Source organism: Hyperoodon ampullatus (assembly GCF_949752795.1).
Source record: "Hyperoodon ampullatus genome assembly, chromosome: 8".
Lineage (NCBI taxonomy): Eukaryota > Metazoa > Chordata > Mammalia > Artiodactyla > Ziphiidae > Hyperoodon > Hyperoodon ampullatus.
The window spans coordinates 113,744,208-113,758,750 of record NC_136921.1 but is presented as its reverse complement, the minus strand read 5'-3'; positions in this window follow the sequence as shown (position 1 = coordinate 113,758,750).

Genomic DNA, 14,543 nt, shown 5'->3' with positions numbered 1-14,543 from the left:
TTGTACATGCTTAGTACCAGGCTGGCACAGAGGGAACTCCTGACATGTAGAATAGGCTCTCTGCGTCAAGATGACAACAATCTGCTTGCGAGGTAAGAGTTGCCTACAGAAAGCAAATGGGAACACACTAGTCCTTGCCGTGCCTATTGAAGTACCAAATTGGGTGGTGCAGAAGGCATGGGGACAAGGGGCTCAGAGGGCAGAGATCAATACAGGATAAAGTAGACAGGGCTTCCCTGGTGGCGCAGTGGTTGAGAGTCCGCCTGCCGATGCAGGGGACACGGGTTCGTGCCCCGGTCCGGGAGGATCCCACGTGCCGCGGAGCGGCTGGGCCCGTGAGCCATGGCCGCTGAGCCTGCGCATCCGGAGCCTGTGCTCCGCAACAGGAGAGGCCACAACAGTGAGAGGCCTGCGTACCGCAAAAAAAAAAAAATAATAATAATAATAATAAAGTGGACAGCATAATGTCATTTAGCTCAGTTCATCCGGCCCCAGCTGTAAATGCGTGTCTTCTCTGGGCTCTTTTCTGCAGGTGGGAGGAGGAGAGGGCTGGCAGGATGGGCTGTAGGACCTCTGCCAGGGATACCATTCTCTGAACTGCTGTATGTAGCCAAAATCTGCCCAAGATTTCATCTCAAAAGTATCCTATTGCTAAAATAACATTCCCAAGCCTCTTACACTCTAAACAAGGAATTTATCTTTTTTTAATTGAAGTAGAGTTCACTTACAATGTTGTGTTAGTTTCAAATATACAAAAAAGTTATTCAGTTATACATACATATATGTGTATATACATATACATATATATATATGTGTGTGTGCATGTATATATATATATTATATATATTCTTTTTCAGATTCTTTTCCATTACAGGTTATTACAAGATATTGAGTATAGTTCCCTGTGCTATACAGTAGGTCAGGAATTTATCAATTTTATACTTATTCCGAAGGTATTAGCCATAGCCTTAAGCAATTTCTACCTAACAATAGCGTTTCGTGACTTTGACCAATGGTACTTACATTATTATAATTAGTGAAAATAATAAATGATAACCAATATATTGAATGGTCATTCTCCTTTGTTAATAGGAAGTCTCTGCTTTAAAGTAATTTCCCCACCAGCAGAACATTTTAGGTTTTACAATAGGTTATTGGTTTTAGGTTTCACAATAGGTTATTGTACCTGGAAAAGGCTTAATCTCTTTTAAAGCAATTCCCCTGGATTAATTTAAGGTATAAAGTTTAAAACAGCAGTGACAACAGAGCTGCGGGGCTTTATTATCTACGAAGGTCTTATAGCCCAGAGTTGGGTCCCTTAGGCTTTCTGACTCCTCAGGAGAATTATGGAGGCTTATAAAATTTTTTTAATTTAATTTTTATTTTTTTTGGCTGTGCCATGCAGCTTGTGGGATCTTAGTTCCCCGACCAGGAATTGAACCTGGGCGCTCGGCAGTGAAAGCGGGGAGTCCCAACCGCTGGACAGCCAGGGAATTCCCTACGGAGGCTTTTAATACCATAGTTTCCTGGACAGAGGACCATATCTCCACACCATAGTGAGCTTTGTCTGGGAATGTGAGGAAAAAAGGGGCACTTTCTTTTGCGGGGAGGAGATTGGGGGCAGAAGCCAAATGGGCATCACCCCTGCTTGCATTGGTGACCGTTGCTTTTCTGTGTCTGCCCTGGACCTGGGCAAGCCACCTGGGGCCCAGCCTGCCTGCTGCATCCCTTGCAGCATGGGCCCTGGGTTTCTCCAAGTGCTCTTTGCACCTGAGCTTGCAGCTCTCCCCTGCCCTGGCCCCTGCATCTCTGCCCTTGCTGTTGACTTCCCAGGGCTGTTTGTTGGGGACACACTGCAGAGAGGGCCGTCTCTCTCACTGATCTGTAAGAATGCCTTTCTAAGGGGGCTTTGAGGAATATTTGCCACAAAAATAAGGTGTTTCTGGGGCCTAAAATATCAGGCGACAAGAAAAAAGAACTCCTGAGTGTGTATGTGTGTGTGCTCACTCCCAAAGGGGGAAAAAAAAAAAAAGAGGAAAGAAGAAAAGGCACACCCCTCCTCCAGTCCGCCCCTCCAACAGACCCCTGACCACAGTTCCCACTTTTGTCTTTTTAACTTAAGAGGCTTTGTCAGCATGAAAGGAGGAACGCTGGGGCCTCTGGACTGTGCCCCAGCCGGCCCAGGGCTCTGCTGGCCTTTTGGGCAAATGCAGGCAGGGGTTTCTGAGCCTGAGCCCTGTCCCCTGTGGACCCACCCTGCCTCTACCCTGGGGCATCCTTGTTGTTAACCAGCCTTTCCTCTAGTCCCCTGATCCTGGGCTGCTGGCAAGGGCTGGTAAGAGGAGATGGGGCTGGGTTAGGGTGTGCCAGAGCCCCAGGGTTTCAGGGGCCCTGGGGAGCTGACTGTCAATGCCATTCAGGGCAGGCTTTATTAAAGGCATCATCACACCATAATCCTGGTCTCAGGCACCACCCTGGGAAAGCCAGCGGCTGTCCCCTTCCCTTCCTGAGTGCTGTCACTGACTGTAATGCCTCTCCATAGCTGGTGCAAATGGAACTCAGGGCCTTTTTATTTAGACAGTCACCACGGGCCACAGAAGGCTCTCAGTTTACAGACAGCTATGTCCCTGGAGGCTTCTCTGTTCTCAGGTTAGAAGGAATGCAATGCGCATCTACTAGTTTACTGAATTTACACGAATCTTCGAAGCAGCATGGTTGGACCCGGCTTGCGATTCCAGATTTTAATGCTGTGCGTTGATTTGTGTAAAATCAAAGTCAGGGCAGGTTTTTTGGTTATTGAGCTGCTTATAAATTTTGGAGATTAATCCTTTGTCAGTTGCTTCATTTGCAAATATTTTCTCCCGTTCTGAGGGTTGTCTTTTGGTCTTGTTTATGGTTTCCGTCGCTGTGCAAAAGCTTTTAAGGTTCATTAGGTCCCATTTGTTTATTTTTGTTTTTATTTCCATTTCTCCAGGAGGTGGGTCTAGGGGTAAGACAGGAATAAAGACACAGACCCACTAGAGAATGGACTTGAGGATATGGGGAGGGGGAAGGGTAAGCTGGGACAAAGTGAGAGAATGGCTTGGACATATATACACTACCAAACGTAAAATAGATAGCTAGTGGGAAGCAGCCGCATAGCACAGGGAGATCAGCTCGGTGCTTTGTGACCGCCTGGAGGGGTGGGATAGGGAGGGTGGGAGGGAGATGCAAGAGGGAAGAGATATGGGGATATATGTATATGTATAACTGATTCACGTTGTTATAAAGCAGAAACTAACACACCATTGTAAAGCAATTATACTCCAATAAAGATGGAAAAAAAAAAAAGTCAGGGCAGGAATCTGGCTCCCCCATCCTCTCCCTTTTTTCCACCTCCTCTCGCTCAGCCCTTTTTATTTGGGGCCAGCAAAGTAGTTAAAAACGTCAAACTCACAGTATGCACTGTCAACAGCACAATGAGGAAGCTGAAACCAAATCCTCCAACTTTGAGGTGATACTTTATACTTATTCGGGGCCTTTCATCAAAAGCCTCCAGTGCCTTAGGGAGCATTAACCCTCGCTGTACCCCCCGGGGCTGGGTCTGGAGCCCAAGCTGGTGGAGAAAGCAAATGTATGAGGGGGATATCACCACATTTCCAGGGCAGGTCCCAGGCTAATCATCATAGATGCTCAAATTTTTTATCCCTTCCCTCCACCTCCTCTTTCAACGGGCATCTGCCATATCAGCCCCCCGCCCCCCAAAGGCTCCTGGTGTCTCAAGAGTGTCAACAAGCCAATAAATAGGCTGCATACGGCAAGCTGCCCTCCCTCTCCCCCTGGAAAAAAGAAAGCATTTCTAGGCTTGAAATATGATCTATCTATCATGCAATGCATCTAAGCCTCTGTCATGGGAGTAACCTGAACTTTGTTGGACTTCACACTTTATGGTTTACTCTTGTTGTTGTTGGCTTTATGTATGGTGACTACAGTGACATTGGCAGCAAGGAGAGCCTATAAATGTCTTTATCCGACTACGTGTTTGGGACCATCCATGTGGCATATGCTGTGTCTTTTCCAAGTTGCACTTGGTGTCAGAACGTTGTGTCAGATGTGATCCATTGCAGATGAGGGTTACCAGCAATTTGCTCATCGATCCCAGAGCTCTTTCCGAGGGACAATGGACCTGATCTTTATCAATGTCTGATCGTAGATAAGAGAGTCATATATTTACTTCTCTTGGTATAAACAGTGTTTCTTAAGATACAGGATATATGTACATGTACAGCTGATTAACTTTGTTATAAAGCAGAAGCTAACACACCATTGTAAAGCAATTATACTCCAATAAAGATATTTTAAAAAAATACAATCTGAGGCCCATCTGCATGAGAATGATGTGGGTCACTCTCTAAACATGCAGATTTTCAGGTCTCCCAGAGACTCATACTCTCAAAACCATGTTAATTTGTTTAGGAAATGCTGAAGCGTTCCTCCTAACACCTCTGCTTCCCATTTCTGATCATGTTAACTCTTACAGGGCAGGCTCGCTGGCCACAGGCTGTCTCTTAAGCCCTGGTAGAACCATTACCTCCTTGAACAAAGGAACAGGAGTTACTGAAGGTTCTCAGTGTAAAGGGAAACAGGCCATACACATGATTAAATGCCTGCCCTCCAACATTTTCTCCTTCCTGCACCTGGATCTTGTGCATCTCCAAGGGCATGGAGCGCTTACTCCACAGTGATGCTCTGGGATTAAGCCCTGTGAGTCTGAGTCCCATGGTCTTTGAGGCCTACAACTTATCTCCTCTAAGAGCCAAGCAGAGAGGCTGGGTTACGGAAAGCAGCAGAAGTCACACTAGTTCAAGATTGAAGTCTGAAGGTCACTGCCGTCTGTGTATAGGAATCAGAAGTGAGTACTTTAATGATGGCTACACACTTCTAAATTCCAGTTTGCCCTTATTCATACTAGGTTACCAACTCTCTGTTCAATATTTATAATCCTCACGGGGATCTAGACCTCCCTTGGGATGCTGGAAGGTCAGGCAGAGTTGAAATGGTGGCTTGACCTCTTATTATTTGTGTGATCAGCATCACATCACTTAAACAACATCTCCCTCTGGGCCTCAGTTTCCTTGGTTGTAAAAGGGGAGTGGTAGTGATAGTATGAACTCATTGGGATATTTCAAAGGTAAATTAGATGATGTGTTTAAAGCAAATGGCACATATGAATGCTTGATAAATGGCAGTAGTTATACGTGTTTAATAGGATGAGAGGGGGAGATAGAGGGGAAATTAGACACTGGAGGTAGAAACTGTATCTGAGGACAGCCTTGGTAGGAGCCATCAGCAGCAAGAACCTCCAGGGGACCTCTTGGCTGTGTTTCACATCTTGCAGATCTGATGACTATCTCTGACTTTAGAGATTTTCCAGTTTAAGACAGAAAACACTTCAACATGAAGAGTACATCTTAAGACTTTAAAAATAATGAACGGGTAAACAGACACACGTACGCCTGTTATACCTGCCCGGCCGTCCTCCCCTGAGGAGGGCAGCCTCGTGGGGAGAGGGAAAATTGCCTGAATGAAGGATTAGAAGGTACTGGAAGGGAAGCTGGGCCAAGCATCTCATCAGGTGGAGGTGATTTTGGCAGTAGCATTCATGATCCCCTGGTAGAGGTGGGGAAGAAAGCCCCGCCCATCCCCTTTCCAAATTGTAAGTCAAGTTAAATGCTTGTCTTTACCTCTCAGCTGGAAACGTGTGACCCTATCACACCCAAGGGGCTCCAAATGTGCTTTTAAATAGAACCCGGCCTCAGGTTCCTATGATCTGTGGATAAATAGATCATAAAAACAAGCAAGAAAAATACGGCTGTGCTTTCATTTTTCTTTTTTTTTAATTAATTTATTTTAATTTATTTATTATTTTTGGCTGTGTTGGGTCTTCGTTGCTGCACGCAGTCTTTCTCTAGTTGCGGCGAGCAGGGGCTACTCTTCGTTGTGGTGCGCCGACTTCTCATTGTGGTGGCTTCTTTTGTTGCAGAACACTGGCACTAGAGCACGCGGGCTTCAGTAGATGAGGTGCGTGGGCTCAGTAGTTGTGGCGCATGAGCTTAGTTGCTCCATGGCATGTGGGATCTTCCCAGACCTTGGCTTGAACCCCTGTCCCCTGCATTGGCAGGTGGATTCTTAACCACTGCACCACCAGGGCAGTCCCTCATTTTTCATGAAATGATTACAGACATATCTTCTCACTAGGAAGTAAGACAAGAGTCCAACATGTTTTCTCTAGAGTAATGGAAATAGTGCTTTGAGAAACCTATCTACCTTGGTGGAAATTTTCAGTCATTTTTTTCCTTGGACATTTTTTCTTTTTTTTTTCCCTAAAGAAAAATGTGGTATTGATATCTAGTATATGGCTTATGTTTGTGAGTTTCCATTATGGAGGCCTAGAGGCTCTATGTAGGGAGACAGAACTGTGTTTGGTGCCATCACTTTAGCCCACTGATTTCAAGACCCTGAGTGCCTCCGTAATAAAGCTCCAAAGACTCTGTGTGGATCAGACTTTCCTAACCTCGCCCTGAAGAATTTCTTAATGTTCGACCAGCCGTGACAAGATGCTGGGCAAACCTGTGTCCTTACCAGTTTCCTGACTCTCCCTCCAGAGCTTGCTGGCAACAAGTGAACTAAACCAAAGCGGTTCTTGCTTGTCTTACCTTAAAACTCCATTTGTCAAACAGCAGTTGCACAAGGAAAGGTCAGCACTTTATGTTCTGAGCACTTAACTTTAATCATTTCTTACAGTGGACAGAGTCCAAGAGGTTTTCAAATTAGTCCTTAAATGTAAGGGAAAGAAGCTCAGTCGTTCCATCAGGAATAAAAATCTGGTGCCTGGTTCTCCTTCCTTGTGACCCCAGTCCATCTCCACGTACTACTGCATCCTAGTAGAAACGCCACAAATCTGCGTCCAATCAACAGATTTTACTGAGCATTTACTATATATCAGACATCTGTCAAAGGAGTAGCTAGGTTTTTCCTTGTGATTTATTTTGAAAATTATACACTCTTGTACTTTTATTATTTTTTTAATAACAAAAGTGGAACACGCTCATTGAAAACAATGTCAAACCACACAGAAAAACAAAAAGTGAAAGTTCCCTTATCTAACTCCCCAAGGGTAACCACTGCTAACAATGTGTATAATTCTTCCTATCATTTGCTACACTTTGCTTTATTCATTTAACAAGCTCCTGCCTACTTCTTTCCATGTCAGTATATGCAGTTACCTCAAGTTTTTCAATCCCTTCTAAGATTTTTAGACTATATATGTGCCATAATTTGTATACCTACCTTTTCTCGTATTGATGTATATTTAAGTTGTCTCTACTTTATTGGTTTACAAATAATGCTGCAAAGAACATTCTTGAGCTCATATCCTTAGGCACTTTCGTGAGCATATCTGCAGGGTCCCTCTGGAAAAGTGGAATTGCTGGGTCTAAGGGTTTGTACTTAAAAAAATTTAAGGTACCTTTAATTTGCTTTCCATAAATATTGTGTTGATTTAAACCCATTAGTGGCATACGAGATAGACACTATCTTTAACCGCTTCCTACATCAAAGTGGAATATTTGAAGGCCTTGATACCCTACCAAATCAATAATCTATCACTGCTCTTAGAAAAAAATAATTTTTGGACGTGCCAAATAGCATCCACTCATGTGGTGACCAGTGAAATGCGAGGTCATTGTTTTCCAAGGGCAGAGGGAGTGCTTATCTAAACATACACCCCATTCCATGGACTCTGCTAGCTGTTCCTGCCTCAGCACTCAAGGTCCTCCTCCCCCCATTTCTGCTTAAGATTCACTATGGCAGGAGGTTTGTGTATAAACAAATAACCCAACACAATGGCTGCCCTCAAAGACCTTTCAAAGTGACTTGAGGAGACAGAAACACAGATGGCTAAAAAACAAGCTAAAAATACAAGTCAGTATATAAAAAGCAGCAAATAAATATAAATAGTCAGCCTCCTTATAGCAGTTCAGAGGAAGGAAGGAAAACAGTGGGCTAGGGTGTCCAGACTTCATGGCAGGGATGTGGTGTAGGATTTGTGGATTTCTCAGGTGGCGGGGAGGTGTGCGTGGGGAGAAAACTGTAAAAACCATGAGTAAGAACCAGCTCAGAGAAGTAAGCGAGATTCCTTGAGAGCGTGGAAAATAGCAGGGGAAGGGCACATTTTTATCTTGCTAGTTGAAGTGGGCGTGGCTTACAGTACTTGAGATGATTAGAGATACCTGGCAAAGATTATTTATTGATTGATTTTTTGGCACGATGGGAGTGGTGTAGGAAGGTCATTAAGAATCTGAAGAAGCCTTTCAGAGCTCTTCTCAGAAAAGAACCTCCGATTTACACACACACACAATTTTGGCTACATTTCAGAGAGCCCCTATCCCAAGTTGAAAAACTTTTTAGTGTACCTAAAAAGAGTTGCAACTCAGGACAAGCCATCTAGAAAAATAAAAAGTCAGCCAGGTGTATATATATATCACATAAAAGTTGCGATGGATGTAAGACGTAACTAATAATTCACTTATTCATGACTCGTCAGACTCTGAAGCAGACTGGAAACAGGTGGGTAACAACTTGTTAGGAGCCCGCTGGCTCTTCCATGGCTTCAGTTTAGCCAGCGTCAATCGGTGGAGGCGATTCTCTGCCTTTTTCAGGAGAAACGATCTGACCTGAGGGAAACCAGGCTCTTGAACATTTGAATCAATGGGATTATTTACGCTTGCATCACCGGAATCCACTCCGAGATGCCCGGTTTTTGCTGCAGAAAAGATACTCTCGCTCCTCACCCCCTCCTTTCTTTTTGACAGTCAGTTAATAAAGACTCAACAATAAGCAGCTGCCGGTGATGTCATGTGGGACTTTGTCCACGGAGCTTATATTTACAAGCTCCGAGCAACCACGGAGCCGCAGCCCTGCGAGCAGCGGATCTCCGCAAACTTGCTCCGAATCCGCGGCAGGAACTTTTGCTGCCGCTTCGGCTGTTCCGAAAAACTGCGCGTGTTCTGTGAGCCCGACCTTTTCATGCTTCACAAATAAACAGAGGATCAACCCGGGAGGAAATGTTTAGCTGGAGAGAGTTGTTGCAGTTCCTGTGTTTGCCTCCAGGACTGTGAGATGTGTTGACTGCAGAGCTGACAAGTAAGACTGTTGGAATTTTAAAAACTCTTGTAACAGTTTTTCGTATTTATACAGCTTGCTGTGCTTTTAAAGTGAGATGGTGGTGTGTACGTATTTCTGTATTTCTCCGGGCTCTGTCACTGCCACAAGTATGCATTTGTTTCAAGTAGTAATTACAGTGCGCTGAGGTTGAAAGGGTAGGTGCGGAGGACTCGAAACATAGATTAACAGGGCACTGAATTCCTGATCCTCATTGGCCTCTGCAGGGAGGTTGGCAATTTTCTTTTTTTTTTTTAAATAAAAAGCCACCAACCATACAGAAACTATTAGGTTGACCTAGGAATTTTAATAGAAAACTGTAAAGACTAATTTTTAATCAACCAGTGTGCTGGAAGGGAAAACCCATTCTTGATTTCCATCTCTGATGGTTCCTGTGGTTTGTAGATTTCTAATATGCGCGTGTTGTTCAATGTCTCCTTTCCTTCTTGCCTACGCCCTCCCCCCAGACGCACGCACACACATAAGCTCATTCATTCTCAGGGAGCTCGAAAGTATAGACAAATGTTTTGAAATGGAAACCGTTTCTCTCTGGATTTCTTCCCTTTAAGTACCCGGAGAAATGTTTGCTGTTCTGACTTGTCTTCTGGGAACCTGAATGCAGGTACAGCTGAAAAAGTTCAACTTTGACACTCAGCTCGGTGGGAACGTGAGATCCACATCCTCGCTTTCACTTTCCTCCCAACTCTTTCAAACTCTCCAGATATTCTTTGGGGAATAGGAAGGGGGGATCTGTGTGCCGCCAGCCTGAACGCGGGCCCCCTCTCATCACGGTTGCCCTGGGCCACCTGGAAGTTCTGCGTCAGAGCCACGTGGATTTGTCTTTCTGCTGCATGCTTCTCGCTGCTGGGTTTGCACCTGAGCGCCTGCAGTGAATTCAGCCCCTTGTAATCAGTAGCTCATCCTGGCTGATGCCTGCCATCCAGTGCTGACAGCCCTGCTGCACGGATTGGCAAGCGGCTGTGAGTCTGTTACCTCCTGCACGTGAGCCCCGTGACTCCATACAGGAGACCCAGCTGTTCCTCCATTCAGCGGCTCTGTCACCAGCCCACAAGAGCAGGGACAGCCTTCCCTGCCTTTCCGTTTTTCTCTGGTCTCAGAGAATTGTAAGAAGCCAGTGCCTGAAAACTCCTAAAATATTCGACTGTTTTCCATGGAGTTCTAAGGTGGGCAGCCTCCTTCTGCGTGTTTGTCAGCTCCAGATTTTTCCATCAGAGCACACTCTCTTGCATATGATTTTTTTTAAATTTTATTGAAGTATAGTTGATTTACAATGTTGTGTTAATTTCTGCTGTACAGCAAAGTGACTCAGTTATACATATGTATATTCTTTTCCATATTCTTTTCCATTATGGTTTATCACAGGATATTGAATATAGTTCCCTGTGCTATACAGTAGGACCTTGTTGTTTATCCATCCTGTATATACTAGTTAGCACTGGATATGTTTGATGTATTAAAGCTCAATGCTTTCTGTGAATTTTTACTTAAAGAAAGGGATGTGCTCCTAAAAGAGTTTCCAAACCATTATTCAAAGCTTATCTTTTGCAGAAGAAAACTGAGGCATGAGGAGGGGAAATGATTGGTCCAAAGTCACCCAGCAAGACCATGGCAGAGCTCCAATTAGAAACTCAGCCTCACGTGCTCATCCTGGCATGCATTTCACATTTCGGTTCTTCCGGGTTGTAGAAGAAACAGGACCCCCGTGTGCTTCCTAGCCTTCTTGCAGGAGCTGAGCTGTGTGAAGGTGTATAGATGAAGGTGGTCTGGTAAAGAGAGAACATTCCTGTTTTGTCTTTGGCTCTGGGTATGTTTCTTAACAACTCTGTTCCTCATTATTTTGGCTAGAGAACCAAAGAGCATTCTGTGATTATTTGACAGTTGATGACCTAAAGGCAAGCCGGGCATTTCAGGCAGTGGAATAGTACAGAAGGCACTTTGCATCAGGTGCAGGTTGAGAGACCGAAGGCGGTTCCCAGCTCTGACATTTTGTGTTTCTGCTTTACTTCCAAGTCTCAGACTCCTTTTATTGACCACGCTTACTTGTCTTCCCCCTCTTTGGGGCTCCTCTTGCCTGCGGAAACTTTACTTTCTCATGGATTCATACCCCTCACCCTCATCCTCTCACTGCAGCCTGGACCTCCAGTGCTGACATTCAACTAGATTCCACGAACACCCTGCATTCCTCTTTTTCTCTGGAGCCTTCCTTGCCCCTGACACCCCTGCCTATGGGATGCCTCTGTGGATTCTTCAGGTTGAAGCGATGATTTTCTTCTTTGGAGCCTCGTGGTATCCTGTGCTCATTTTTGCTGTGGGATCTGAAGCTCTGTGCTACCTAGTTAAGAACGTCTTTCCTTCAAAAGCCAGGGCTATATTTCAATACTTCCTATATCCACGGCACCTAGTACAGAGTATAGTAGTATAGTAGTTCAATGTGTAATAGCAAATAAGTAAAGGAGTGAATTGCTTACCTTAAGTATCCCCTTTCCTGCAACAAACACCCATGCCTCTGCACGTGGCTGACAAAAACATCATGTAAATGTGCTGAGTGGCTTGAAATTCTTCTTCACTCTGGTTGAAAGCTCTCAGTGCCCGACTCCCTGGTATGCAAACAAGGGCTATTCCTGATGTGACGCCGCCAGCCTCCCGTGCCTCATTTCTCGCCACTCCCTCACATGTACTATGTGTCTGCCCTGGAGGTTCCTAGCATGACAGTCCATCTATATCTTCCGTCAAGGCTTGAGGGGCAGCATGGTGGAGCGGTTGAGGACTTGGGTTCTGGAACCAGACTGCCCAGGCTCAAGTCCTGCTTTCATCCCTGGCCGGCTTTATGATCTTGGTTCATTCACTTGACTTTTCTGTTTCAGCTTTTCATCTTTAAAATGTGGCTAGTAACGGTGCCTACCTTATGGGAGTATGGGGAGAATTAAATACATTAATATAGCTAAAACACTTAGCTAAACACTTAGCTATACATCAATATAGCTAAAGCAGGCAGAGATTTAAGTACTGATGGGTATTAGCTGTTATCATCGCTATCGCCTTACCAGTGTTCATGTCCTACCCCAGACTTAATGAATGGGCATTTCCAAGGTGTGATTCAGACCCAGGAATAGTTTAAAAGTTCCTCTGATGATTCGGATGGAAATTCCTGTCTTAGCTTCTAGGAGCTGCTTTCTGTTACCTAAACATGCCGGGTTTGTAGGTTCTCTAGCACCTCAATATCTTTACACTCTTGCCCGTGGCACCTCCCTGTCCACCCAATTTATCCCCCAGACCCTTTTGCCAAATTTGTCATCTCATGCCTAGCTAGGCACCTGGCACAGAGTGAATTCCCAACAAACAAATGATGGGGAAAAAAATGTATGAATGTGTGCTTGATGGGTACTCGAAGAGAAGATTTACATTTTCTTCCCCATAATCACTACTGAGGGATGACTGAATACCAGGCACGTTTCTAAACATTTCGCAAGTGCTCCTTCATTGTGATCATTATACTCATTTTCCAGGCTAGGATACTGAGTTTCAGGAAGGTGAGGTAATGTGCAAAGGTCACATGGACAGTAAAAGAGGCAGAGGCAGGATTTGAACCCTGAGCCCATGCTCTTAACCTTTCATTGTACGGCTCTCTGGACATGTGGAAGGCAGTCTTTCTCGTGAGCTTTTCCTATGGTGGAACTTTGATTTTTCTTGTCTTCCCCTGGACTGATGGTACTGGAGTGCAGCAAATCAGATAAACACTTCAGGGTACCAGCCGTCTGAAGCGGTGGTTCACATTTTCTAGTCTTGCAGAAGGGTCAAAGCCCATGCCCAGCCCTTTGGTATTTTTGTTTTTCTCTGAGTCTCGGACAAGAATCCCCCTGCAGGTTGGGCCGAGTTTATGGCTCAACATTAAGATTATTTGCGCTCTCGGTATATGCGTGGGTAGGCTGAGTTCAGCTTGGTCAAGAGTATAATTCAGGGTATTTAGATTAAAAAAAAAAATTGGAAGTAATGGTTGGCCATTTGGTTGGTTTCCGGAAAAGTTTACCAAGGGAAGTGGTAGTATTTTGTGATAGTGGGTTTAAATAGCCAGAATGGTTGAGGTTGAACACTGGCAAGTCATAGAACCAGTTAAACACAAGATACCTTATAGCCTTATTTTTCTCTACTTCTCTAATTCTAAAAAGTTTAATGCCTTTGGAATTTTAGATTCCCAATTGTGCTTTCTTTATAGATGAAATAATAAATCTCTTGGATACATAGAACATTACCCACAACATTTACTGTGCCCGCAATACATACTTGTCTAATGAAGTGTGTCGTGTCCTTTTGGAAGCCTCAATTACATAAGGTACTTCCCAGTAGTTACATAAATTAATGTGGTATTTTCAGGGCAAGAAACCAGATCTCTCCTCTTAGAAATAAACTTTCTGGATTAGTGATTCCTTTGAGTAGAATTTGGATGCACTATAAGAACCCAATGGGCTGAGTTCAAGAAGAAAGTCCCAAACCCATTGTGGAACATAAGCTTGGATAACAATATGGCAGATATATATTGTGATGTTGAAAGATGACCTGTTAGTTCTGAAACGTGGGAACAAGTGTTACTGTCAAGATGTGTGTCTGACAAACTGTTCCATGAAGGGACCTTGCTTCATTTGACAAATTGAATCTGGAAACATAGAACACTGATCCAGGCCAATCCAAAAGATACGTCCTAAGTGGGTCCCATTGCCAGTGCTGATCTGTTTTTAGAAACTTAAAAAAAAAAAAATCAAAGTAATACATGCTCATAATTTAGAAAACCAAATAGTACTAAAATGTCTATATAAATAATAACTATATATCATATATATTTACATATGTCATTTGACATATATTAAATGGTAGTTCTAAAATGTTTACATATATATAAACAGTGCATGTGTATATGAAGATATACATATCTGATAATCTTTTAGCTGCTTTTTCTGTACTATTTTTAAATAATGTTTTTTATATCTAGTTATAATGTCAAATTATTTACCTTGTATTATGATAGATTACAATATATATTTCTTACACCTCCTAAACCCCTCCTGTTCTCCAATGGAATTATATCACAATTTTGATTAAATGTCTATTCAGTGCTTATTTTTATCATGATTGTAAATAACATTTACTGTTGAGTCAAATAACTTATTCATGTATTTCCTTTCTCTTAAAAATATTTTTCCTAAAGTTATTAATTGCCTCATTTCGAACACTGACTTGGTTTTCTAGGAATCTGTAGTTAAATTTTCCAATAGCCATTTGACAAAGGTGTCAAAGATAACTTATTTTTCAAACATTCTTCTTATATG